The sequence below is a fragment of the Poromitra crassiceps genome (assembly GCF_964638095.1).
Source record: "Poromitra crassiceps genome assembly, chromosome: 6".
In the NCBI taxonomy this organism is placed as follows: domain Eukaryota; kingdom Metazoa; phylum Chordata; class Actinopteri; order Beryciformes; family Melamphaidae; genus Poromitra; species Poromitra crassiceps.
This window is the reverse complement of record NC_139627.1, coordinates 31777066-31802735: the sequence shown is the minus strand read 5'-3', so window position 1 is coordinate 31802735 and position 25670 is coordinate 31777066. Positions and strand designations below refer to the sequence as shown.

The window sequence follows — 25670 nt, the reverse complement described above, 5'->3', positions numbered from 1 at the left end:
TAGTCGGTACCGGTACTAGTGAATTTCCACAGTACTCGGTACCAATTTCGGTACCACGGTAAAAAAAACAGACTGATATTTCTTGAACATATTCTCCTTTATTAAAGTATGCAACCATTTCCAATGAACAAATTGGCATGTAGGCTTCAACTTTAAAACAAAACAATGTGCTTCTGCTTACTTCTTACATTCAACTATGTATGGCAGTGAGTACAGACAGTGCAACACATGAAGCCCTCAAGTATTTAATTGTATTATTATATTAAATATTATAATTTAATTTATTTCACAGAATTGCTGGAATCCTTTTTTTTCTCAACGGTGTATATTGGTATTTGATCGATGCATAGGAATTCTGCCAATGCCCTATCACACTTTCTTGCTTCATGTGAGTTCTTGTCATATTTCCTCTGCTTTTCAAAAACATCAGGAATTGTCTGCTGGGTGGTCTTTTGGGCTCCGCGACTTGTGCCTTCCTCTTCATCTTCATCTCTCGCATACTGTTAAATGGAAAGTAACGTCAGTGAGATTTACTAAAATAAAGAGATGATAAAGAGAACTGCACATACACACATGTAGAGTGCAAGCAATTTTATGTAGCTAGTTTTAATTCACGGACATGTTTCACCCGAAAGAAGCTTGTATTTATTTTGATGCCATGTTGAACTATGGCTAAGTTCGGCTATTAGCCGTGTCCCATAATGTTTCCATTACAAACATTGCATTGCACACGTGTTACACTATGCTAGCTAACGCTGTACCAGGTATTAGCCGGGTCCCATAATGATTCCATTACAAAACACGTTACGTTAACCTTAGCGCAAACGTTTTTTGGTTACACAATGCATTGCCAGCTATCTCAAAAACGAATGTGACAGGATAAGGTCTGTTTGATATGTTGTTAAACGTGTTATTTTACACCGTTTGAAAGAAGTAACCCACCTTGAATCATGGGTGCCTGTCTTTCAGCTGCTTGGCGAGATTGGATGTGTTATCCTGTTTGGTTTGGAACTCCCTTTCACACTTTTTGCAGATGGGACTTTGGGGACTGATATTTCCAAATGCGACTCTTTGCATTCTTCTTCTCAACAAGTTGAGTTGTTGGAATAGGACAGGAGCAGCCGCTCCTGCTGTAGCTGTTAGCCATTATCTTCGCTGCCTGTGCGTGCCCTCCAGTGTTGCTCCTGGCCAATCCAGGCGCCACAGGGCGTGGTTATTGCTTATCCTATGTGGGGTTAGAAATCACGCGTATGCGCAGTATATGTATGTATGTTGATCAGGCAGACAGGCTAACGTTAGCTGGCGGCTGGGTCCATGAAGCCAAGCCATGGTGGCAAACTAAATAGTAAATTCGGTACCCTCGGTACCATGAAAAACAGGTCCCGTTCAGTACCGTAGCAATGTAGTACCGTCCAAGTACCGAAGTACCGAGTACCGTGACAACACTAGTTCCCGCACCTGTATTGGTGGTGTACAGTGGAGAACAGACAGATGATGATGAAGAAGATGATGCAGCCGAAACAATGACGTTAACAGCGGGGAACGCAGCCAACAACACACCGGAGGTTTGTGGCCAGAGGACACTGACGCTACAGATCTCTCTGCAGTAGACGAACATGCCAACCAAATTTGCGTTCTTTCCCGACTAGAACACTCATTGGAAAAAGTAGGTGAGACTTTTTTGAGATACTAAACAAAGTGGTTTTACATGTTGCCAAAAAATACAATTTAATTGACTGCTTCTACCTGCTAATAATGAGTGCGAAAAGGAGCAAACAACACACAAATATTCCTCTAAATCTGGTTTGAAAAGACCCAATTTTTTTTTGCCAAATGGTCCGCCCCCTGGCACACCCTGGCTTTCTGTGGCACACCCAATGAGCCGAGTCTGGCTACGCTACTGCTTTCCCGAAGGGGGTGGTGTGTTTCAATACGCCTGACCCCGCCCGCTTGGGACGCTGCCTTCATTTCGACTCACACAAACTGACTCACACACACACCACTGCTGTGAGGAGACGTTTGGGGGGACGCCGTTGCAGACAGGGCCCAGGACTCACCGCTCTCCAGTTTTTAGCCCGCCACCGTTTGCTATCAGCACCGCTGACCAAAAGCCATTGTTTACCCGGGGAGTCGGACGGTGCCATAAGCACCTGGGGGGGGTTCTCGCCAGCTGGGCGAGTTACGTTTTAACCCTCATTTCATTCATGTTAAATGTTGCGTGCGTCATTCCCTCCTGCTCCTGTATGTCGTGCGGAAAAAGAGAGGAAGAAAAGTCGGAGGTTTTTACTGTGGGCGGCCAATTTAACTGTGGGTAATGTTAGTCATCTCTCTGTCCCAGTTTAATGTGTGTAATGCGGCAATTTTAGGGGTAGTCCTTCTTAGTAGCTGTGGACTGTATTATTGCATGGTTTGAGTGCTGCCATTTTTACAAAAACAATAATAGCTGCCCCCTCTATTCATCTCTCATTCATGCTATAAATCCCTAAAAATAATAATAATGGTATTGGTGATCAGAAATATATATACCCAACATATTGGGTACCTGTGATCATCATTGGAGGGGGAGACTCTCTCTCTCTCTCTCTCTCTCTCTCTCTCTCTCTCTCTCTCTCTCTCACACACACACACACACACACACACACACACACACACACGCACACACACACACACGCACACACACACGCACACACACACTCTATTAGAGGCTACTTGAATATAGGCGGGATGTATCCTTTATCTCACCCTGTTGTATCTTTGCTTTCATCATGACACTATACAAGAAGTAACACATTACATGGAATAATAACAATTGCCACAATTTCACATCACTCCATCTGTGGCTGGACCACAACCAGGGATGCCTGCGCCCGCGGTTGCCACACGCCGCACGTGGCCTGGGGCCGAATTTGCCCTTGTCTTTTAAGTGCCTGCCCCTTGAAACGGTTTTCCGAGATGTTCCCAGATGGTTATGTGAAAACAAACCATCTGGCAGCGTCAGATGAATGTTTATGTATATAGTTTGACAATTGAACATTATATCCAAATGTGTAACTTTTCATTACAATTTCGCTTTTGGGAAGGTGATGAGATTTTGGAGAAATGTTTCATTATAGTATTATAGTTAATTAGGATCTAATAGAATACAGTCAACAATCTGTAGACACATCTCAATCAGACTGTTCAGTATTTATTTTCCCCCTTAAAACTGGTAGAGCCATGTGCATTGGCATGAATCTGGATATACATATCACAAGTGATGATACAGGGGTTACAATCCTATATATTCCTTACAATACTGTATAAGCAAGGTGATATATTCTTGCACAGCTCGCGTGAGACCGCACGAGACCAGGGGTTTCCCACAGCCGCAGCTCCGCCTGCTATTGGTCCGTGATCGGCAAGCTGCACAATCAGTCAATCACGCCCAAAACATAGTTTTTTCTATCATATTTTTTACTCTAAACGGGTGTTATATAGAAATGCACCCCCATACAGTTGTTATATACACTGTAGAGCAAAACTGTGTTTTGAACCAGGCTGTAAATATGTTTAATCCTGCTGTAAAGTCTGACATTTTAACATGGGGGGTGAACAGGGAACGACACAGGGACGACTCCCTTTTGGAGCCAGCCTCAAGTGGCCATTCGACGAACTACAGCTTTCAGTATCACTTCTGCGGCTTCCTCTGTAAAATCCCAAGCTTGCTGCCTGGTTTAAATACACAAAAAATCAACCACTGCCACAAATATCTGCATGTAAACTATTATTTAAAATCACTCTTTTGTTTTTGAGAATCCAATAGTATCACTCCATCCTTTATTATACCCTGACCCATAGTGTACATACATAGTGTTTGTAGAGAAAGAAGAATGAAAGCAATGATGTGAAGTCAAGAAGTGTGTGTGTGTGTGTGTGTGTGTGTGTGTGTGTGTGTGTGTGTGTGTGTGTGTGTGCGTGCGTGCGTGCGTGCTGCTGCTTGGCCAGCCGATTCTCTCCCATCTGAGATCCTGAGTGAGGATTATAAAACCAATCACAGGCTGTGATTGGATCACAGCCCAGTCTCTGCTTGGCCGTCAGCACAGTCGAGAGAGAGAGATGCGCACACACACACACACACACACACACACACACACACACACACACACACACACACACACACACACACCATTTACTTTTGAGGAACAATGTTTTGGGTTTTGGGCAACCCAGTCCCCAGAATAAAACATTGCATTTCATGTGATACAATCTCAATGTAAATTTGAAACACACCTTTATTTATTCAGTTGTACAGTTAGTAGACGGACAAGCCCGTCTTTTATTGTCACACGAACACACCCAACACATGCATGCGGCCACGAACACACACTCATGCTGACGGTGGCCGGTGAAATTTGTCCTCTGCATTTAACCCATCCAGGCTTGTCCTTTCCTCCGAGGGGCAGGCCAGGAGCAGTGGTCGCTTTTTCTTTCCAGCGCCCGGGGACCAACTTCGGATGTTGTCATCACTGGTCGGATGACGATCTTCTGCATGTTTTTAGTGGGGGGGTTATGTACGGAGGAACCCCCTGGGGAGCACGGGGAGAACATGCAAACTCCACACAGAAAGGCCCTTTCAACGAGATAACCCCCCCCCCCCCCCCCTACATTCAAGATGTAGACTTTAAACGCTGTGACCATTACTGGGGATCGAACATGGCTCTCCGGTCTGAAAGGCAAGTGTTTACGCCCTGAATCCACCCTGACCGCAACACACTTACTGGCCACGTGCTATTTTAATGGCAGACTCTATGACGTGTATAACGTTGATATACACGTATTCAGAAACGTGATGCAACGTGTTTTGGTTCACAAATGGTCATATTAATTTTACATATAGTACATGTAGCCGTGGATTGCAGAAACGTACAACACTGACATTTTATTCTGGGGAGCAGGCGTGTGTGTGTGTGTGTGTGTGTGTGTGTGTGTGTGTGTGTGTGTGTGTGTGTGTGTGTGTGTGTGTGTGTGTGTGTGAGTGAGTGAGTGAGAGAGAGAAGCTGTTTGCTTAGCTGCTTGCCACATGACACAGGAGCATATGCTGCCCTGGGCACTGCTTCTGCCCTGCATGACCTGCTGCCCGCATGCACACACAAGAGGTGATTGTCATATTTTAGGTGCCCCATGAATACAGGGGTCTGAAAAGTTGAGCATATCTGCATTTAGTTTGGAAGGAGACTGTATTAAAAATGGCTAATTACCGGTATAGGTAAAAACTTAAATAATAAATATTGTTATATAATGAGAATAGCCACAAGCGGCAATACCAGGGGTTCAAGCCTTGAACAAATGCTTAAAGGAACGCCCATTTTCAACCAGCTTTGTATCATTAGAACATCAGTAGTATATCAGAAAACTGTAAACTGTTTTGAAGCCTGTCATTTAATTTGACAGTTATTGAGTGTTAAAGTGTGGACCAGTGACATCACTGGTCCACACTAACTCAAATGAATAACTCATTAACTCAAATCAACTCTCAATAACTCAAACTAGATGAATGATGAATAGTTTGACAGTTATTGAGAGTTGATTTGAGTTAATGAGTTATTAATTTGAGTTAGTGTGGACCAGTGATGTCACTGGTCCACACTTTAACACTCAATAACCGTCAAATGAAATGACAGACTTCAAAACCGTTTACAGTTTTCTGATATACTACTGATGTTCTAATGATACAAAGCTGGTTGAAAATGGGCGGAGTGTTCCTTTAAGAAAGAAAAAAAGCACTCGAGCAACTGATGACATCACAACTGCTGATGACATCACTTCCAGTTGAGTGACATCACTTTCCAGTGACATCACTCACACAAGATGGATTCGCCCAGGTCAACTGCTGGCCTACAGGTGACAGGTGACGACATCAGGCAGTTGTGATGTCATCAGTGATGTCAGTCGGGCAAATTTTCTTCTTTACTTAAATTTGGTTAAGTGGTGTCTGGATACAGACTTACTTTCTCGGGTGACATCACAGTTGAGCAAATGGAACTACATTCCACACACACACACACACACACACACACACACACACACACACACACACACACACACACACACACACACACACACACACACACACAACTGCCCAACTACAACAGCACTTCCCTCACAAATTGTGACTAAGATAAGATCACTGCCCGAGTGACATCACTTCCGGGTGACCTCTTAGGTGAGTACATCTTAGGTAACTACAGCACAACTACTGTACCTGATGACATCACAGTCAAGCAATTGCCTGACATCATTTCGAGTTGAGTGACATGACTTCACACTCTCTCCACGAGATGGATTCGCCCAGGTCAACTGCTGACTTACATGTGACTACACTTTTTTTTCTTTTACACTAGATGGATTCGCCCAGGTCAACTGCCAACCTACAGGTGCATACGGAAAAAGTCACGCATAGAAGCGGCTGCAACGCATAAAAAATGAAGAAATACACCCACGGGGGGCACTATATTTCTTCTTCTTCTGTGGTGTTTTATGGCACCTGTATGTTGCATTACTGCCTCCTTCTGGATTCATCCATCCACTGTTTCCCTATTTGTTCCTGTGTGACTCCATCTCCCCTCAGGGCACTATATTTTACGTTCTTATGCCTTTTTAGGCCACAGATTGTGACATCCCTTCCCTGCTTCGCAATAACATTGTGACAATGTGGCTCATTGTGTCTGTGTGATTATAGGAGGGCTTGTATCAGGTTGAATGCTATATATTTTTTCTCTTTCTCTTCTCCGTTTTGCTGCTGTAACGTTATGCTACGGCTTAGTACACTGGCAAATGCAGGCAAGTAGTGGTGTCATTTTTGGCTCTTAAAACTGCGTTATGGTCTTGGCCCAACTGATTTTCTGCTAGCCCACCCATACTATGAATCCCTCACCCATACCATGAACCGCTAGAGGGGCAAGTGCTGAGCCAAAGGTGAACACAATGCAAAAAAATAAAACCGCTCAGTTTCTCTGATTTATTGCACCAGAAAATATGACACTGTAACATTATGATGTTATAGGACATCATGACATAACATTATCACATAACAACTCTTCCTGCATGAGTTCTTTGGCCAGGATGTTGGTCACTTCATGACCAGCTCGTCTGTGGTTGGCTGCTTGCCGTGGGCCTCGCTTCCTCTTAAAAGCAGCGCCAGACTGCAGCGCCTCCAAGAGGCCATCACCCTCTGCATTGATGTCAAGGAGCTGGCTCTTCTTAAATTTCTCCTCCTTCTCCTTCTCTGCTTTTTCCATGGCCAGCTTGGCCCTCTTGATCTTCTCCTCTGACTCCCTCCTCTTCTGGTTATCCTTCACCGCTTGCTTCCAGCAGTTCTTAAAAGTGTTGAGGTCCCCAAAGAACTCCTCTACAGAGATCTTTCTGCGGTCAAAGACGAAGTAATCCGCCAGGTCACTGTACTGCTTCTCCATATTCTTGTGCATCAGATCCAGCTTCTTGTACTGCTCACGGGCAGTGCACACAAAACTGGACATCTTCTCTACAAACAGGTCCTTCTCACTCTGTAGAAGCTTGAAGGTCTCCACATCTTTCTCTAGGTTCTTGATCTGATGGCCCATCTGCTCAAAGTTCTTTTGAAGGGTCTCTTCAGATACCCTGCTGGCCTTTTCCACATGGATAAGCTCGTCAGGGAAGCTCATGACATCAGGATACTGTTCCTGACACACATCAGCGAGGAAGGTCAGCAGTGTCTCCTTCTGGTCAGCTGATTTGGTGTCACGCAGCTTGCAGAGGTATGATATGTTGAAGCCGAATGCCTTGGCATTGCGAGAGCCAGCATTCATGTAGTTGCCGATAAGGAGGATGATCTGCAGCAGCTGGGAGAAGGTCTGACTCTTCCTCAGCTCCTCACAGGCTGCCGCCACAGATACCACATCTGACTTGATGTTGTTCAACTGCTCCTCAAACTGCAGCTTGAACAGGATGGCCTGAAGACGAGGCTTCAATTTCTTGACACTAGACATCACCACTGCAAACTGTTCGGCCTCATCGAGGGCATTGTATTCATCCTTCATCTCTCCCAGTTCTTCCATTGCCTTTTCCTCTGGCAGCAGTTCTATCAGGGTCTGAACCATGGACTCGGCAAGGACCTTCTCATTAACCTCCAGGATTATGTTCTTGATCTCTTCATAAGGCAGACGGAATGATCTCACGAAAATGGAGAGGTTCTGGGAAGACTTGGAGTCTAGCACCTTCAGCTTCTTCGCCTTCTTCACCTCCCCTTCCTCCTGCTCCTTCATGGCTTTGGAGGTTTTGGTCTGCGAGGAGAAGGCCAGCGTGAGTTTGGCAAAGAGTTCATTGTTTTCAAAACGCTCCTCTCTGGCCTTGGTCCAGAAGCTGGTCTCAGAGAGGTCCTCAGCTGCGATCCTGCTCCAGTAAGATCTCTTCAGCTGCACCTCTGGCTTGTATTCCCTCTTAGGCTGGAGGCCGAAGGGCAATGGAGGAGGTACGGGGGCACCGCAGCCCCCCATGCCGGGTGGAGGCGGGGGCATGCCCGGGCATGGTGGTGGAGGAGGCATACCAGGACCTCCGGGCGGGGGTCCTGTCCCGGGTAAGGGCGGAGAGGGCGGGGGTCCCAGCATGCAAGGGTGGGGCAAAAGGGGCGGGGCCCCCGGTATACCCGGTATGAGTGGCAGCGAAGGGGGGCCAGGCATGCCTGTCAGTGGTGGGGGGGTGGGGGTGGAGGAAGGCCCACGTGCCCTCGTGAGGGGGGCGGAGGGGCAGAGGGCTAGGGGGGCAGGGGGCGGCAACCCATCTGTTGGTACGGGAACGGTAACTGTGATGACTTTGGTCTTGGCCTCTTCCAGGTCCTTAGACAGCTTCTTAATCTGCTGTTGCAGAGTGTTTAGCTGTTGTAGTAGTCCCTTGTTCTCTCTGTCTCTCTCCTGCTTGAAGTAGGCCAGCTGCTCCTTCTCTTGGCTCAGGTCCTGCAGCCGCTGCTCATAGTGCCCTTCCATCTGCTTCATCTCCATCTGCAACTCGTGGTGCGCCATCAACTCGACATCCAACTTCTTCTCCAGCTCAGTGGCCTTGGCCTCGCTACTTTCTACCTTGGTCTGGTCCACCATGTTGTCTATCAAACCCTCAATGTCCAGGCTAAGTTTGCGACACTTGAAGTCAGGGTCAGCTCCGTTCCTATGAAGCACGATCTGAGCGATGCACTCGTCCATCAGCTTGTAGTACTGAGGCCTGGCTCTGTAATCATTACAGACAAGCAATAGATGCTGCAATAGAGACAGCAGGTGGGTTTCGGCCTTGGAATCCTTCACCGTGTTGACTAGGATCTCAAACACCTCCCTCACATCATCCATCTCAATGCGGATGTCATCGAGACGTGCTTTGAACTCCTCTGAGTCGTCTTCAGCCTGCTTATCAAACACGCTCATCTGCACCCTCAGCTCCTCATTCTCTATCGTCCTCATCTCCGGCAGCAACTCTCTGAGTCCCTGTCTTAGCAATTCAGAGCGGATGTGGATTCTGAAGTCTAGCTGTTCTCCCCGGCTGATCAAGGCATTTATGAGCTGCATGCAGCCAGCCTTGAGAGCAATGTTGGGTTTGTTCATGCCAGAAACTAGGGGCTGGAACCTCTCGATGTCCCGCCTCTCTGCCTCCTCCGTGATGGCCTCCAGAACACGCTCATAAAGGTTCTCGGGATGTTCCAGGATAGAGATGGCAGACAGCAGCTGGACGGCATCCACCATCATGCGGGGCTTCTTGGGGTTGATGGCTCTGACCAGCAGAGGAATCACCTTGCTTGACTGCAGCATGAGTTTGAGACCATACTTGTAGTTCATTACGGCTTTGAGACAGCTAATCTTCTTCTGTTGATATTTCACCCCCATGTTGGGATACTCGTCTCTCGTCCTGTAGCCTCCTCAGCAGGGTCAGCACCAACAACTGACACCCAGCACTTGTATAGCCTCAGCTGGGAAGACTATGACATCGCTGATGACATCACAATTGCTTGAGTGACATCACTGATGACATCACAATTGCTCGAGTGACATCACTGATGACATCACAAATAACGTTCCCTAAGCCTCGGCCCTAGGTCAGCATAGAGAGCAGCAGAGGTCTTGGTGTGTATAACTGCTTGCTGTGTGCTCTGCAATAAAATAATAATATGATTAGGAGTGATGACAAAACTCACTGATGATCACAATTGCTTGAATACATCACTGATGGCATCATTACCGATGACATCAGTGATGACATCACTCACCGATGACATCACGATTCCTCAAGTAAATGCAACATAAAGGATGCCAATTGCCATAAAACACCACAGAAGAAGGTCGGAAGGAAGGATGCCTAACTCACAACCCTTCTGAAGCTGTCTCACAACCCTCAAAATGCTCAAGTGACATCACTGATGACATCACTCACTGATGACATCACGGATGACATCACTCACTGATGACATCATTGACGACATCACTAATGACATCACTCACTGATGACATCACTTGTTCGAGTGACATCACTCGGAAGGCTGACTGACTCACAACCCTGTGGGCAAACTACATCATCAGTGGCCGGCAGGCAGCCAGATATGTCATCAGTAACACACATGCTGTCTGGCATATAGCGTTGGGGAAACCCTAGGAGGGCAGTCGAGCAGTGAGGGAGGTTGACGTGCTGGCACGAGGGCCACGAGGAATTGAGAACACGGAGGTTGAATAGGAGAGCGAGGTAGTCAGAGGGAGCAACATTGAGGAGGGGGCGGACACCCGAGTCTGGAATTTGTGTAATATTCTATGAGAGGCAGCAATGTGCCGCAAGGCATCCAGTCTGCCGGAAAGCCATTAGAAGAAGTTTTCAAGCGGTGCAGCCGCTTCTATAACTGACTTTGTGTGTCCGTCCGTTAGGGCTGGGCGATATCTCGAATATACTCGATGTATCGCGGCCTGTGCCACGTGAGATGTAGAAATGACTATATCGAGAACATTCGAGTATAATTGTCACGCATTGTTTATAACTTAAGCCGCCGGCATGACTCGCTTCACGTTTCCTCTTGCCAGCTCTCCCTCTCAAGGGAGAGCTCTGTCACACTCAAGGGAGGGGGAATCACATGGATACGTCAAACGCGTCAAACCGCATCACACACCCGTCACCAGCCCCCAGCAACCAAGGCAAAACATGGCCGCCTCCAGTGTGACTGTTGACTGTTTCAAATTATAACAAAACAACCACTATTGCAATTTGCAATACATGTCCCGCAAGGTTTCTGAGATTAGGGGAAAGTCTGAGCTGGCGTTACGCTAAACCAAACATGGGGAGGAGACAGCGGATTTGTTTGGCGTTAACGTTAGCTGTTGTGATAGGGGCTAACGGGGCTAACGTTAGCTAGCTGGTTGTGGCTACCTAGTTCAGTTGCAGGCAGCGCTCCACAAGCTTATTGTGACCAAAATCCCCGCATTTAAAGCACTTCATACTCCCAGCGCTGGCGTAAACCATAGAGAACCTCATGCATTACTCAAAATGAAACGTCCAGGGTTTGTGTCTCCAAAAGCAACTAACGCTAACGTTACATGCAAGGTAACGTGAAGCTAACGTAGTCTATAATCTAAACGTAATCTATAAGGAAAACGAATGCGCACATTTACATAAAAGTCAACATCATCACAGTGTCTTTTCTTTAATCTAGAGGCATCATTTTTCAGTCAAAAGTGAGACGACACAGATATGATGGCGTATAGTGAGGCTTTCCATGCCTCACTATAGAACTGGCCCCAATGCAAAATTCAGACAGCTTATATGTTGCCGTCATGCCAATAAGAGTCTAAATTGCCTTTTATGTTTTATCTGCAGACTAAGCAGGTAGGCTTTCGGTTCTATAAAAGCCATTATTTTTTGTATTGACTATTGAGTGATACACTTTACTAAAACAATCATATTATATCACAATAGTGATGTCAGATTTGCTTAGGTCAGAGCTATGGAATATTAAATCATCCATCTTTGCTCACTACATCTGCCCTTTCTTTCTTCTTCTTTTTACCCCAGGTGTGCATAAAATACAGGTTAAGAACTCAAAAGTCATGGAAATCCATTGGTCAAAATGTGTATGAACCCTGAAGGGTTAAATTGAGCATTTATGAGAGATTTCAAAAATATCGAGATATATATCGTGTATCGCGATATAGCTGAAAAACATTGCGATATTCTTTAGAGGCCATATCGCCCAGCCCTACCGTCCGTTATGGCACGGGCTGTCCGTTATCGCACGAACTGTCCATCTGTCACTTATAGAAGCAGTGTCAAATTGTTGCCAGTAGTGACTGATGATGCAATATATTAGTAAACACAGTGCTCCAGACTAACTTTTTACATTTTAAATTGCACCAGCACATAATTTTAGGTGCACCCAATTTTTTTCACCACGCCTTTTGGCGCCGCAATAAGACATTTCAAGCATTACCTTCTTGTCATTTTGTACATTGGTAATTTCTTTAAAGTGATAGTCTCAAAGATTTTCATGTAAATAAATGTCTATTAAGTCACTATCACCAACTGAGTTAACACAATGGTGATTGATTGAGTCTATGGCCCATTGATGGAATTCAAATTTTGAACTTTAGAATTGCTCAGAAGCTTCCTTCTATCTCACAATTCAGAGGCTATGTTTGGGCAGTTATAGCAATCACTTACGTATATTGAGTCTTGAATTGTGAGATGGAAGAAAGTTTCTGAGAAATTCTAAAGTTCCAAATTTGAATTCCTCACCATAAGAAATGTGTGATTTGACACCATCCATATCAAATGAGTCTACACAACTTTCTTCCAGTTACACTTTCCATAGGCTGCAAAAATGGCAATTTTTTTGCTTCTAAATTCATGATACCCCCATATCAATTATGTTTGGAATGCCTTTGGCTATAAGTGTACCAAATGATAAGCTTTTATCACAGAATGCACAACTGTTATGCTTTAACTGCTCCAATAGTCCCCAGGACTGCTATTCAGCATGTGCCAGTCATGATGGTGGGGAGTTTGAAGGCAAAGAGATGAGCTGTTTTTTACTGTACAAAATGATTTATGCCCAGACCTCTCCCACCTCTGCACAGATCCTTTCCCCTCTATCCACTCCACTTCACACCGGGGACTCTTTTAAGCATCAGCTCATTACTACAGAATGATTGGATTCATTGTTCTGTGATCCTGATGGATGATCACTAAAGTTTTCTCCCCTTCCACCCCTCTTCAATCCCCAGGTTGAATTTCCTCCCCACAATGGAGTCACATTGTCTTTTGACTGTTAGATGAATCAGTCGCCGATGCCTTTTGTCAGTTGAGTTCATTTAAATGAAGTAGCATCGGCCTCACTCCATCAAACCATTCAGAATGACAGTAGGTCTAACTCAAAGCTCTCGTAGGACGGTTTATGTTCAAAGAGGCATTGAAGAGACACTCAACTAAAAGTTAGAGTTTATAGGTACATTGTAAGTGTTCAAATAAGACATATTAAATAGACAGAGTGCCGCAGGAATGAGATATTTTTGTAGGCCAAACCAGAAGTCAGTGCATAACAGCATGGGAGCAGGGCAGGGTGAGAGAGGAGAGACAGGGTGTGAGAGGAGAGACAGGGTGTGAGAGGAGAGACAGGGTGTGAGAGGAGAGACAGGGTGTGAGAGGAGAGACAGGGTGTGAGAGGAGAGACAGGGTGTGAGAGGAGAGACACGGTGTGAGAGGAGAGACAGGGTGTGAGAGGAGAGACAGGGTGTGAGAGGAGCAGGACAGGGTGTTAGAGGACAGACAGGGTGTGAGAGGAGCAGGACAGGGTGTGAGAGGAGAGACAGGGTGTGAGAGGAGAGACAGGGTGTGAGAGGACAGACAGGGTGTGAGAGGAGAGACAGGGTGTGAGAGGAGCAGGACAGGGTGTGAGGAGAGACAGGGTGTGAGAGGAGAGACAGGGTGTGAGAGGACAGACAGGGTGTGAGAGGAGCAGGACAGGGTGTGAGAGGAGAGCAGGGTGTGAGAGGAGAGACAGGGTGTGAGAGGATAGCAGAGTGTGAGAGGAGCAGGACAGGGTGTGAGAGGACAGACAGGGTGTGAGAGGATAGCAGAGTGTGAGAGGAGCAGGACAGGGTGGGAGAGGAGAGACAGGGTGTGAGAGGACAGACAGGGTGGGAGAGGAGAGACAGGGTGTGAGAGGATAGCAGAATGTGAGAGGAGCAGGACAGGGTGTGAGAGGACAGACAGGGTGTGAGAGGAGCAGGACAGGGTGTGAGAGGACAGACAGGGTGTGAGAGGAGAGACGGTGTGAGAGGAGAGACAGGGTGTGAGAGGACAGACAGGGTGTGAGAGGAGCAGGACAGGGTGTGAGAGGACAGACAGGGTGTGAGAGGAGAGACAGGGTGTGAGAGGAGCAGGACAGGGTGTGAGAGGACAGACAGGGTGTGAGAGGAGCAGGACAGGGTGTGAGAGGACAGACAGGGTGTGAGAGGACAGACAGTGTGTGAGAGGAGCAGGACAGGGTGTGAGAGGACAGACAGGGTGTGAGAGGAGAGACGGTGTGAGAGGAGAGACAGGGTGTGAGAGGACAGACAGGGTGTGAGAGGAGCAGGACAGGGTGTGAGAGGAGAGACAGGTGTGAGAGGAGAGACAGGGTGTGAGAGGAGCAGGACAGGGTGTGAGAGGACAGACAGGGTGTGAGAGGACAGACAGGGTGTGAGAGGAGCAGGACAGGGTGTGAGAGGAGCAGGACAGGGTGTGAGAGGACAGACAGGGTGTGAGAGGAGAGACAGGGTGTGAGAGGAGAGACAGGGTGTGAGAGGAGCAGGACAGGGTGTGAGAGGAGCAGGACAGGGTGTGAGAGGACAGACAGGGTGTGAGAGGAGCAGCACAGGGTGTGAGAGGACAGACAGGGTGTGAGAGGACAGACAGGGTGTGAGAGGACAGACACGGTGTGAGAGGAGCAGGACAGGGTGTGAGAGGAGCAGGACAGGGTGTGAGAGGACAGACAGGGTGTGAGAGGACAGACAGGGTGTGAGAGGACAGACAGGGTGTGAGAGGACAGACACGGTGTGAGAGGAGCAGGACAGGGTGTGAGAGGAGCAGGACAGGGTGTGAGAGGACAGACAGGGTGTGAGAGGAGCAGGACAGGGTGTGAGAGGACAGACAGGGTGTGAGAGGACAGACAGGGTGTGAGAGGAGCAGGACAGGGTGTGAGAGGAGCAGGACAGGGTGTGAGAGGACAGGGAGGGAGGGAAAGACTTCCGTCATCTGGTTAATGGGTTGTGGGGAGAGCGAGCGGAGGCCAGATACAGTAAGTATTGATTGTGAGGCCGGTAGGACCTCTCCCACATGTCACTGCCTCTCCACAGCCACATTAAGTGGCCAACCAGCACCCTATTAAAGACAGGACCTCAGGGTGCCTTCAACATGACAACAGACAAGACACTGCTCTATCTCCTTTCTGTCTTTCATTTACAGCTTGTTTCGACTAATTTTTAAGAGGAAAAAACACTACAATCAGTAAACGGATTATCTTTGGGTTGTGGACTGTTGGTCAAGACAAAAGAAGAGATTTGAGGATGTTTTTCACCATTTTATGACATTTTATAGACCAAATGACTAATCGATTAGTGGAGAAAATAATCGATGACATCGACGACGTAATTACGTCGACGCACGCTACGTGCCTCGACGCGTCAAAATCGTGACAAAAGAAAAATTGTGTGGCTAATGTTAGCGGCTAACTGTTACTTGTCGTTACTTTACATGGCAGTAAAATGCCACTGAATGACCAAATTGATTTTACTTTTAACCATTTCGATTTCCACTTTCCATACGGACCCCCAGCATTGGTTAGTTGTTAACGTCGTGACTATATTTATAACGTTATAACGTACTCCGGTTTGCGGGCTGAATACAGCCTATCACCGTCATGTTGAAAGTAATTTCTGCACCGCAGCGAACATAACATTACACCATTTAACGGTGTTATTCGGCCGTTTAACGTTAACGTACATATTTCCGTTTGCTTTCATGGCTAACATGTAGACAATTGAATAAAGTAACGTTACAGAGTACAGACCATTGTTAGTATGTTGCTGCTCACGTTAATTTACTGCGTGCATCATTTAACAGTGCTATTCGGCTGTTTACATTCTTCTGTTTACGTTCACGGCCATGTAAGATCAAAACTAACGTTACAGACCATTGTTACGTCTGTGACTGTTAGCTGCACATTACTCCAGTGATTAAATAAATCCATGTCCTGTAAAAATACTGATCCTCCTCAGTTTAGGGAAAGGGTTCATACATACAGTGATGAATCATGATGATCAATTTTGCACACCATTGTACTGTAAGATGATGATTTTATGTTGGACTGCTGCTAAACTCAGTTGACATTGCACAATGTTTTTGGTATTCCTCCTGAAAGTGACTTGAATTTTATTTATTCTACTATTTTATTTTGAATTGCACTATATTCATTTTATTTGAGGACAAGCTCTTGCTTTAATTTTATTTAGATTTTATGTTGGACTGTTAAAGAGAATGAGATGGTTAAATAAAATACTGAAATTGAGAAGTTTTTGGTTATTTATTTGTTTTGGGTAAATGTATTGTTATATAATAAAAATAAATAAATAATAATAATCGTTAGATTAATCGACTAATCAAAAAAATAATCGTTAGATTAATCGATAAGAAAATAATCGTTTGGGACAGCCCTAATTGATAATGAAGATAATCGTTAGCTGCACCCCTACTTTCATTCCTTCTGTGTCCACATTCGTTTTCAGTTTGGGGAGACCAAATTGGCTCTTGAGGGGAGACAAGTAATGAGAGTTGGTTGTATGGACCTATTCACCTTATTCACCACGCCCACTTTTTCTCTCTTCCGCGTTCAACGCAAACGTATTTGTTCTTCCGGTTCAGCGCTAGTTGCCTTCTGTGGCTTCTGTGGTTAGCCACTAGTTAGTTATGTTATATGGCAGTAAAATGCCACTGAATGACCAAATTGATAATAACTTTTAACCATTTCGAGTAACACTGTTTCCATACGGATCACCAGCGTTAGTTTGTTGTTTATAACGTGGCTATATTCATAACGTTTCTATCTCGGATGCGTTATTTCGAATCGCACATAGGTTACGCTAGTGGGTTTCAGGACGCAACAGCCTCGACTCCACTAACGTCATCTTAAGAGCACAATATTCCTGGAATGCAAGTTTAACTAAACAGTTACATATCCTCTGCATTCTACATAAAATTAAGATATTACGGGTTGTTTTATTTTGCATGTTACATACGTATTGGCCAAGATATGTTAGTTTAGGCGGAGTAATTCTGCCAGTTTAGATGCGGAGTGTGCGCAGCCATCTTGCCTGCGGAGTTTTTCGCAAGTCAAAACGGAAATACTATTACGGAATGACGTAATGCGGAAGCGTCCATGTGTGGGCAAAGAATAAGGTGAATAAACTTAAGCATGCGTTAATGCAGATGACACCTGGGAGTCAGAGCTGGAGAGGCAGTTGGTCTGTTTGGCAGACTGTTTGTGCTTATTGTTTACTGATTTGTCCTGTCTGTGATCGCTTTACTTTGAAAAAATGTTGTAAATGTGATTGCGTGTGTGAAAGTAAGCTGCTTTTAACAGAGTGTATTGAACTTTTCGTGGCCGTTGTTTTCAAAATGGAAAGACAATGGGAAGTCAGACCATCAAAAGCCAAACCTTCACTGGGTCTGACTGGGTTTCTTTGATTTGTGTCCCCTTTAATATATATGTATTTGTTTACTTTACTTGTTTCTCACTTTCCCCTTCCTGTTAAGAGAGGGAGAACGCCCTCCTCTCCTCTCTCTCTCTCACTCTGACCACACCTCAAACCCACAAATAGAGGCTGGAAATAGCTCGGAAGTCATTAAAGAAGGTCTCTTTCCGACTCTCCCTCCGCGAGCGCTGCTTTTGTTGCGTGACTGATGGTTTTAATTACCTGTTAACTCCCTGCGCTCAGCAGATACACATGATAAATGCTGTAGCCACCATCTGGATGGGGCTAAGGAGTCTAAGGAGCTTTTTTCTGCTCTCAGACTAAAGACAGCCACCACAGCGCGGAAAGAGCGGGGTTGCAGGTGTACCGAGGGAGAGAGCAGAAACTGTCCCAGTTTAGATGCGGTTGACAGCTATTTAGTGTCAGAGGGGTCGCATCCATTTTTACTTCCTGAGACTACAGACTGAGACAATATGCCTCTGTCTGGAAAAGGAAAAAGCTCACATATTATTATATTATAATATTGTATTGTGGGGAGAGAGATTGCTCTTGGTGTTTGGGCAGCAAATTGCAGCACTTTGCATGGAGATAGGGGAGTGGAGGAGAGAATGCGAAACTACTGTAGGTACACTGTGGAGTGGATGGAGAGACGTGCATTACTGTACTGATATAGGCGCTGTCAATATGGTAGTCGATACTTTATTGTCCCCGTGGGGAAATTAGTTTTCAGTAGAAAAAGATGTCTTTTGAAGGCCAATACAGATATTTGGGGATTGATATTTTGTGCCATTCTTTAAATTTGACCATTTTCATACAGAAAAACTATTATAATAATAAACTAGAGACCATCTACTACTACTTCTGCCCCCTTTGCTCGTACATATAAACACCTTGCAGAGTACTCAAAACCATTTCTGTAGTAGTTCCCACTTCCCACTATAATAGGTGTCATGGGACATGATGTATCTTGAGCTGCATCAAATTTCGTATACTTCAAAGTTCAAAATGAATAAATTCCAGCCTCCTATACGGCAACATAGTGTCATAAGAAAATGAAACCGGGCACTAGCGCCTCCTCTGGTCGGCGCCTGATCGGGGCGGAAGGGTACTGGTGGCAAAAGCGTGATCCTCCCACGTGCTGCGTCCTGCCGGTGAAGCTCCCCCTGTCAGGTGAAAAGAAGCTGCTGGCAACTGTGCATGTGTCGGAGGAAGCATGGTGCTAGTCTACGGCTCTCCCCAGATCGGCAGAGTGTGGAGCAGCGACCGGGGCAGCAGAGGGATAAATTGGCCAAGTACAATTGGAGCGAAAATGGGGAAAAATCTGGGGGGAAAAGAAAAGAAAAGGAAAGTGGGCTTTTACCATTCATGTCAGTGTTGTCTTAAAGGGATACGCCAACATTTTTGAGAGTTTAGGCCATTTGCCATATTGCCATAATGGCAGTCTATGGTACTTTTGCCTACTCCCGTTCAGTTGCCTAAAATACACATTCCAACAGCCTCATCATGAGGCGCATGTGCTGTGTGCAGTCATCAGTACAGCGCATGGCAAACGAGGAAGTCACTTTGGTGATACTGTGTTAGTTCTGTTACTCTTTGTTAGTTCTCGGTGTGTGGATTGACTACCAAAATTACCGTTTGAACTTTGGATTATTATTTCATCGTGTGGTGAGTACACGAGTCACAACATGTACATGTGAGTGTTTCTGGCACTGTTGGAATGTGTATTTTACTTTTTGTTTGTACTGCACGCAGAGTGAAGATAAAGGCATTTACATTCTAGTTTTTATATCGGCAATATGGCAAATGGTTTAAAATCTCAAAATGTTGGCGTATCCCTTTAAGAAAAGGAATGTGGGCTTTCACCACTCATGTCATTGTGAAGTTGTAGGTTTTGTAAAATGGGAGGGACAAATCAGAAATCTGTGTTAGTGTTATTGATTGGAACGTGTATATACGCCTATTGGTATACAATGAACTAACCACTACTACATGGCATTTCCCAGTCAGTAAAAATAACAGGATATTGTCAGTTTGTTTGGCATTGATTGTAAGATATGTGTCTGTTATGACATTGAGAATTTGGTGAGAAGTCATTTCTCATGGCATTGTTACTTGAAAGGCTTCCGTTAGTCAAGCAGTGTATTGATCTATTAAAAATGCAACCAATCAAGCTGCATTATACCCAAAGCCAATATTGGCCACATATAATGTATCAGTGTAACTGATACATGTGGTACCTGCCCACACATACATAACAAACACACACACACACACACACACACACACACACACACACACACACACACACACACACACACACACACACACACACACACACACACAGAGAGAAGTGGCTGTGTCTTGGGCAAATAACCATAGACTGTTAAAAAAATGGATGGAGTCGGCGTGACCTCACCCATTGGTTTTTCATTGCTTTGGAGCCGGCCTCAAGTGGCCATTCGAGGAACTACAGCTTTTAGTATCACTTCCCCGGCCTCATCTGTCCGAGCCTGAGCTTGCCCCCTGGGAATAACGCAGAGGTCAATGCTTATTGGACAACAATATCACTTTAACCCAGCTCGATTGAGTTCAACCAGACAGACCAGTGGCTTATTGAGTTGACTTTAACATCTCTGTGTAATTAGGGTGTAAAGACTTTAGATCCGACGGGGTATTTGACCTCTGTCATGTCTCCGTGGCATCAGTGTTTACACTCGAGGGCCGTAGTAACAAGCAGATGACCCACGATGCACTGGGAATGACCTCCAATGTTAATGAAAGGCAATGATAGTCCCCAAGAGAAGACCCCAAGTCACCACACACACACACACACACACACACACACACACACACACACACACACACACACACACAGAGACTATGAATGTGACATTGCTCCATATGATTACTTAAGGTCCCAGTGGCGTTGGAGATTAGTTCAATTCACTCATTCATTCCCCCGGGTCCCTAGCCACTATGAAGTCCTTCTCAAGCACATAGCCTACCAAATAAAGACGGCCATTGAATTGAATTGAGCTGAATGGTATTGAATTGAATTGAATTGAATGTGTGTGTGTGTGTGTGTTTTATTTTATTAGATTTTATTAATTCATGCTTGCAGTGGTACCCAAAGGCCCACTGAAAAACAGAATTACAGACAATTACAGAATAAAGGTAGTAAAGGCAGGCAAGGCAAGCAGTCAGTGTAGCAAGCAATACAGTATGAGGGATCTACCCAGAGCAGCAAGAGGCAGGTATAACAATAAGAACAAGATCCAAAGTAAATTTAAAATAAACATTTTTTTTTCTTTTTTTCAAGTTAGTTAACTGGTCAATGTTTAAAGTGTCTCATTGTACAGCCTAACTGCAGTGTGTAGAGTTGAGTTCCTCAGCCTGTTGGTTCTGGCGTTCAGTTCAGCCAGCTTGTGCTGGTTTCTGAGTGTCCTGGCAGTGCAGCCCATACGGAAGAGGCATATATACACATATATGTAGTAAACATACATGTAGTATATGTTCATATAAGTATTCGACATATATCCACATATATATCCAGGATATATGTGCATATATGTGCATATGTATCACAATATATGAACATGTATGGAATTGGAACGTTTCATATATGGTCCATATATGTTAGTCCTATATAATTATATATGTGCATACATGTATAGATTGTATATGGACACATATGGTAATTAATTATATGTACATTTGTATGCATTGACACTATACGGACATATATGCTTAATACATATAAAACTATATATGAATAATAACTATACATACATATATGTTTTATTTTATATGAACATATATGACTATTACCTGTGTATAACTGTATGTATTTACCTGTATTCGACATATATCCACCTATATATCCAGGATATGCGTGCATATATGTGCATATATATCACAATATATGAACATGTATGGAATTGGAACGTTTCATATATGGTCCATATATGTTTGTCCTTTATAATTATATATGTGCATACATGTATAGATTGTATATGGACACATATGGCAATTAATTATATGTACATTTGTATGCATTGACAGTATACGGGCATATATGGTTAATACATATATAACTATATATGAATAATAACTATACATACATATGTTTTATTTTATATGAACATATATGACTATTACCTGTGTATAACTGTATGTATTTATCTGTATTCGACATATATCCACCTATATATCCAGGATAGATGTGCATATATGTGCATATATATCACAATATATGAACATGTATGGAATTGGAACGTTTCATATATGGTCCATATATGTTTGTCCTATATAATTATATATGTGCATACATGTATAGATTGTATATGGACACATATGGCAATTAATTATATGTACATTTGTATGCATTGACACTATACAGGCATATATGGTTAATACATATATCCAGGATATATGTGCATATATATCACAATATTTGAACATGTATGGAATCAAAACACATATCTCTTAATTAAAAGAAATATAATTTTCCATCATCTCAGAAGTGAAACCCACCATAAAAATGGTTAGTTTTGTGCAAGACTTCCAGCACTATTGGATATTTTCAAGGTTTGTCCAGTGTGCATGAGATTGAAAAATAAGGGTTTTTTGACAGTGGAGTCATTAAAATGCCCCATAGTCTATATTATGGTTTTAGTGTAAACATTATATATTATATATGATTTAGAAGCTCATCGTAAAGCTGATCCAAATATATAATTTAAAAGCTTCATAAATTAAATCCTGTGGAGTTATTAACCATATTAGATCCCTAATCTCTGCCCCAAATGCATCATGGGACTTCCATGCAAATTCTGGAGAAATGTTCACGCCCCCTCCAACCAGTCTCTCTGCTGCACCCTGGATTACTTACATGAACATAGATGATCACATGTATGAGAATACTCATATATGTTAATTGCTTATATGAGCATACCTGCTGACATATGTAAGTAAAGTCTTCTATGTTAATTGCTGATATACACATATATGTAGACATATGTAAGTTTAACCCTATATGTTCAATGCATACACAAACATATATGATTACATGTATGAGAATATCCGCATATGTTAACTGATTATATGAGCATATATGTTGACATACATAATAGTAATCATATATGTTTAATGCTTATACGAACACATATTTTGATATGGAAGAGAATAACATGTGTTGCTTGTATTTGCATATATGTGGAAATATGTAGAAATATTCTTATATGTTAATTGCTTATATGTACATATATCTAAACATATGCGAGAATAACCCTGTATGTCCATTACTTGTATGAACATATATGATCACATGTATGAGAATACTCATATGTTAATTGCTTATATGAGCAAACATGCTTGCATATGTATGTAAATTCTTATATGTTAATTGCTGATATGCACATATATGTAGACATATGTAAGTTTAACCCTATATGTTCAATGCTTACACAAACATATATGATTACATGTATGCGGACATCCGCATATGTTAATTGATTATATGAGCATATATGTTGACATACGTAATAATGATCATATATGTTTAATGCTTATATGCACAAATATTTTGATATGCAAGAGAATAACAGATATGTGTGTTGCTTGTATTTGCATATATGCGGAAATATGTAGAAATATTCTTATATGTTAATTGCTTATATGTACATATATATAAACATATGCAAGAATAACCCTGTATGTCCATTACTTGCATGGACATATATGATCACTTGTATGAGAATACTCATATGTTAATTGCTTATATGAGCATACATGCTTACATATGTAAGTCAATTCTTATATGTTAATTGCTGATATGCACATATGTGTAGACATATGTAAGTTTAACCATATATGTTTAATGCTTACACAATCATATATGATTACATGTATGCGAACATCCGCATATGTTAATTGATTATATGAGCATATATGTTGACATACGTAATAATAATCATATATGTTTAATGCTTAAATGCACACATATTTTGATATGCAAGAGAATAACATATATGTGTGTTGCTTGTTTTTGCATATACGCAGAAATATGTAGAAACATTCTTATATGTTAATTGCTTATATGTACATATATCTAAACATAATAGAATAACCCTGTATGTCCATTACTTGCATGAACATATATGATCACATTTATGACAATACTCATATATGTTAATTGCTTATATGAGCATACATGCTTACATATGTAAGTAAATTCTTATATGGTAATTGCTGATATGCACATATATGTAGACATATGTAAGTTTAACCCTATATGTTCAATGCTTACACAAACATATATGATTACATGTATGCGAACATCCGCATATGTTAATTGATTATATGAGCATATATGTTGACATACGTAATAATAATCATATATGTTTAATGCTTATATGCACACATATTTTGATATGCAAGAGAATAACATATACGTGTTTTGCTGCATTTGCATATATGCAGAAATATGTAGAAATATTCTTATGTTAATTGCTTATATGTACATATATCTAAACATATGCAATAATAACCCTGTATGTCCATTACTTGCATGCAAATATATGATCACATGTATGAGAATACTCATATATGTTAATTGCTTATATGAGCATACATGCTTACATATGTAAGTAAATTCTTATATGTTAATTGCTGATATGCACATATGTGTAGACATATGTAAGTTTAACCCTATATGTTCAATGCTTACACAAACATATATGATTACATGTATGCGAACATCCGCATATGTGAATTGATTATATGAGCATATATGTTGACATACGTAATAACAATCATATATGTTGAATGCTCATATGCACACATATTTTGATATGCAAGAGAATAACATATATGTGTGTTGCTTGCATTTGCATATATGCGGAAATATGTAGAAATATTCTTATATGTTAATTGCTTATATGTACATATATCTAAACATATGCAAGAATAACCCTGTATGTCCATTACTTGCATTAACATATATGATCACATGTATGAGAATACTCATATATGTTAATTGCTTATATGAGCATACATGCTTACATATGTAAGTAAATTCTTATATGTTAATTGCTGATATGCACATATGTGTAGACATATGTAAGTTTAACCCTATATGTTCAATGCTTACACAAACATATATGATTACATGTATGCGAACATCCGCATATGTTAATTGATTATATGAGCATATATGTTGACATACGTAATAATAATCATATATGTTTAATGCTCATATGCACACATATATTGATATGCAAGAGAATAACATATATGTGTGTTGCTTGTATTTGCATATATGCGGAAATATGTAGAAATATTCTTATATGTTAATTGCTTATATGTACATATATCTAAACATATGCTAGAATAATCCTATATGTCCATTACTTACATGAGCATATATGATCACATGTATGGGAGTACTCATATATGTTAATTGCCTATATGATCATATATGTCAATTTATATTTGGATCACATATATGATCCTCACATATATATGCATATATCTCAGGTGGGTTTGTATGCAAAGTGCATACATGTACATGTATGGTGACATATATGTGGACCTTGTGTGGATGTATGTCCATATATGTGTATATATGCCTCTTCCGTATGGGAGGTGCCTCGTGTTGATGGTAACAGGTCATCCGGAGAATGTTGTGGTTTCTGCATGTCCCTTGATAAGGGACATGCAGAACATGCAGGACATGCAGGACATCACAGCAGCCTCCTCCCTCCTGGTCTGGAGTGAGGGTAGAGCTTATGAGATGTGTCCAGCTCTCCTTCTGATGATTTTGCAGGTAGTTCCAAGTTGATGTTTATTTATGTTTGTAGTTGAAACAAAAACATAAATACTGTAGGCTACATAAATGGAAATGTTTGATCA

The 25670-nt window shown here is 42.7% G+C and overlaps 1 protein-coding gene and 1 pseudogene across 2 annotated transcripts in view; one reads left to right on the top strand and one right to left on the bottom strand.

Moving 5' to 3' along the window:
- Window positions 1–25670, top strand: part of LOC310777843 (ephrin type-A receptor 6-like) — a gene marked incomplete at both ends in the record, with an annotated part of 350777 nt that overhangs the window by 236557 nt on the left and 88550 nt on the right. The window lies entirely within an intron of this gene.
- Window positions 7047–10270, bottom strand: LOC310778727 (protein diaphanous homolog 1 pseudogene; annotated as a pseudogene). Its single transcript has 2 exons — window positions 10262–10270; window positions 7047–9936 (listed from the first exon to the last, which is right to left on the bottom strand). The product of its transcript is annotated as a protein diaphanous homolog 1 pseudogene (transcript).